Source organism: Rutidosis leptorrhynchoides, chromosome 4 (genome assembly GCF_046630445.1).
Source record: "Rutidosis leptorrhynchoides isolate AG116_Rl617_1_P2 chromosome 4, CSIRO_AGI_Rlap_v1, whole genome shotgun sequence".
NCBI lineage: Eukaryota > Viridiplantae > Streptophyta > Magnoliopsida > Asterales > Asteraceae > Rutidosis > Rutidosis leptorrhynchoides.
The window spans coordinates 438,109,720-438,113,810 of NC_092336.1; the positions used below are offsets into that span (position 1 = coordinate 438,109,720).

Sequence of the window (4,091 nt, forward strand, 5' to 3'; positions counted from 1 at the left end):
AAAATGGAGAATCTGGAACCTCTAAGTATGGAAGAGCGAATGCGAGCTAAACGCACTGGCCAAGGTCACGCAATTACTCAACCAGACATTAATGCGCCAGATTATGAAATCAAAGGACAAATCCTACATATGGTAACTAATCAATACCAATTTAGTGGTGAGCCAAAGGAAGATCCAAATGAACATCTTCGTACATTTAATAGGATCTGTACACTATTTAAAATCCGAGAAGTGGAGGATGAACAGATATATCTCATGTTATTTCCCTGGACTTTAAAGGGAGAAGCCAAAGATTGGTTAGAATCATTACCTGAAGGGGCGATTGATACATGGGAAGTTTTAGTTGAAAATTTTCTTAAACAATTCTTTTCGGCATCTAAAGCCGTGAGACTTCAAGGAGAAATTGTTACGTTCACACAAAAGCCAAATGAAACTCTATATGAAGCATGGACAAGATTTGGAAAGTTATTGAGAGGATGTCCGCAACATGGTTTAGACACCTGTCAAATAGTACAAATATTCTACCAAGGATGCGACATCACTACAAGGAAAGACATCGATATAGCAGCTGGTGGTTCCATTATGAAGAAAACAGCAACTGACGCTTACAAAATTATTGATAACACTGATTCCCACTCACATGAGTGGCACCAAGAAAAAGATCATCTAAAGCAGCTAGAGCGGATTCTAGCCATGACTTTGATTCCATTTCCGCAAAGATAGATGCTGTCGAGAGACGAATGGAAAAGATGACTAAAGATATTCACTCAATACGAATTAGTTGTGAGCAGTGTGGAGGACCACATTTGACAAAAGATTGTCTCAGTATTGAACTAACAATGGAACAAAGAGAGAATGTTTCATACATAAACCAAAGGCCTGGAAATAATTATCAGAATAATTATCAACCGCCAAGACCAATCTACAATCAAAATCAGAACTATAACCGAAATGTTCCATACAACAACCAACAAGGTCCAAGTAATCAACTAGTATCCAATAATACTTACAACCCGCAAAGACCTATTTTTCAAAACAAACCACCACAAACCAATGATAAAAAGCCAAATTTAGAAGATATGATGTCAAAGCTAGTTGAATCTCAAACGCAATTTTTCACATCTCAGAAACAAACCAATGAACAAAATGCTCAAGCATTTTGAAATTAACAAGCTTCTATTCAAAATTTGGAACAAGAAGTGAGCAACCTAGCAAGGTTAATAGGTGAAAGAAAATCGGGAAGTCTACCTAGTGATACAAATGCTAGCCCCCGGAATGAAACAGCTAAAGCCATTACCACGAGAAGTGGTATTACACTTAAACCACCCGAAATACCTGTAATTTCTAATGAATCAATTCCTACTCTACAAGAACCACAATCTGAACAAGATAAGGAAAAAGAACCTGTAGTTGAAAAGGTTAATGAAGATAACACAGTTAAGGCTAAACCTTATGTTAAACCATACCAACCACTGCTTCCTTACCCGAGTAAAATGAGAAAAGAAAGACTTGAAGCCGAGCAATCCAAATTTTTGGATATGTTTAAACAGATAAATGTAAATCTTCCTTTCATTGATGTGATTTCAGGAATGCCTAGATATGCTAAATTCTTGAAAGATCTAATCACAAATAGAAAGAAAATGGAAGAACTCTCAGCTGTTACAATGAATGCTAATTGTTCTGCATTGCTATTGAATAAGATACCAGAAAAATTATCAGATCCAGGAAGTTTCACAATTCCATGTTTTCTGGGTAGTCTTAGTTCAATAGAAGCATTGGCAGACTTAGGTGCTAGTATAAATCTAATGCCGTATTCACTATACGCTAAACTAGACCTTGGAGAATTGAAACCAACACGAATAAGCATACAACTAGCCGATCGATCAGTAAAATATCCTAGAGGGATAATGGAGAACATGCTACTTAAAGTTGGTACTTTAGTATTTCTAGTAGATTTTGTTATTCTGGATATGGAAGAAGATTCTCGAGTTCCTCTCATATTAGGAAGACCATTCTTAAACACAGCTAAAGCAATAATAGACGTGTTTGGTAAGAAACTGACCCTAAGTATAGAGAACGAGAGTGTTACCTTTTCAGTGGATAGAGCCATGCAACAACCACAATCTGCAGATGATACATGTTATTATATTCAAACTATAGATTCACATGTAGAATTTTTAGAAGAATTTCCAGAATTACAAGGAACAGGAGAATGTTCTTTGGGAGAAAGTACTGAACCAATTGAATAAACTGAAATGGTAGCTACACTTATGGCTAATGGATATGAACTAACAACAGAAGAAATTCAAATGCTAAAAGAAGAAGACAAATATCGATATAAATCGTCGATAGAAGAACCACCGACATTAGAGTTAAAGCCACTTCCAAACTATTTGGAATATGCTTATTTACATGGTGAATCTGAATTACCTGTAATAATATCGTCTTCTCTTACTGAAAATGAAAAATCTCAACTCATTACTGTGCTAAAAGCTCATAAACCAGCTATTGCATGGAAAATTCATGATATTAAAGGAATAAGTCCTTCGTATTGCACACATAAAATCCTTATGAAAGAAGGTCATAAAACGTATGTGCAACACCAAAGAAGACTAAATCCTAATATGCAAGATGTTGTTAAGAAAGAAATTATTAAACTGCTTGATGCAGGTTTAATTTATCCAATTTCTGATAGTCCATGGGTAAGCCCAGTTCAATGTGTACCTAAGAAAGGTGGCATGAATGTTATCACAAATGAAAAAAATGAGCTTATTCCTACTAGGACTGTAACAGGATGGCGTGTTTGTATTGATTATAGAAAATTAAATGATGCCACCAGAAAAGATCACTTTCCCTTACCTTTCATTGATCAAATATTAGAAAGATTAGCCGAAAACAGTTACTATTGTTTTCTTGACGGTTTCTCCGGATATTTTCAAATTCCAATCGCACCCGAGGATCAAGAGAAAACCACGTTCATATGCCCTTATGGTACTTTTGCTTACAAACGCATGCCATTTGGACTTTGCAACGCCCCTGCAACCTTTCAAAGGTGCATGATGGCGATTTTTCATGACATGATAGAAGAATGCATGGAAGTTTTCATGGATGACTTTTTAGTCTTCGGTGATACTTTTGAAACATGTTTAGTTAATCTTGAACGAATGCTTATTAGATGCGAACAATCAAATCTAGTTCTTAATTGGGAGAAATGCCATTTCATAGTTAAAGAAGGCATCGTTCTTGGTCATAAAATTTCAAAGAAAGGAATTGAAGTGGATAGAGCTAAAGTAGATGTAATTGCTAAACTTCCACATCCCACCAATGTTAGAGGAGTTAGGAATTTTCTAGGGCATGCCGGTTTTTACCGACGTTTCATAAAAGATTTTTCTAAAATTGCCACTCCTATGAATAAACTCCTAGAAAAGGATGCTCCATTCATCTTTTCAGATGAATGCATCAAATCTTTTAATATTCTTAAAGTGAAACTCACTAATGCGCCGATCATGATAACTCCAAATTGGAATCTACCGTTTGAAGTTATGTGCGATGTAAGTGATTTTGCAATGGGAGCCGTTTTAGGACAAAGGATTGAAAAACGATTTCAACCTATATATTATGCTAGTAAGATGTTACAAGGAGCACAAACGAATTATACAACTACTGAAAAAGAACTCTCTGCTATTGTCTTTGCTTTCGACAAATTTTGTTCATATCTCGTTCTAGCAAAAACGGTGGTCTATACTGACCATTCTACTCTTAGATACCTATTTTCAATACAAGATGCTAAACCAAGATTAATCTGTTGGATCTTACTCTTACAAGAGTTCGATATTGAAATCCGAGATAAAAAGGAAGTAGAAAATCTCGCCGCTGATCATCTTTCTCGTCTTGAAAATCCCGAATTAGAAGTTCTAAATGAATCGGCCATACAAGACAACTTTCCTGATGAATATCTATTGAAGATAGATTATAATGAAATTCCATGGTTTGCAGACTATGCAAACTACTTAGTATGTGGATTCCTTGAAAAAGGATTGTCGTACCAAAAATGAAAGAAATTCATTAGTGATATAAAACACTATTTCTGG

At 35.5% G+C, this 4,091-nt stretch overlaps 1 non-coding gene across 1 annotated transcript; it reads right to left on the minus strand.

The window, feature by feature from the left end:
- Window positions 1-387: 387 nt before the first annotated feature.
- On the minus strand, window positions 388-494 carry LOC139846101 (small nucleolar RNA R71). Its single transcript, XR_011758845.1, has one exon. It is a non-coding gene; the product is annotated as a small nucleolar RNA R71 (small nucleolar RNA).
- Window positions 495-4,091: the final 3,597 nt, after the last annotated feature.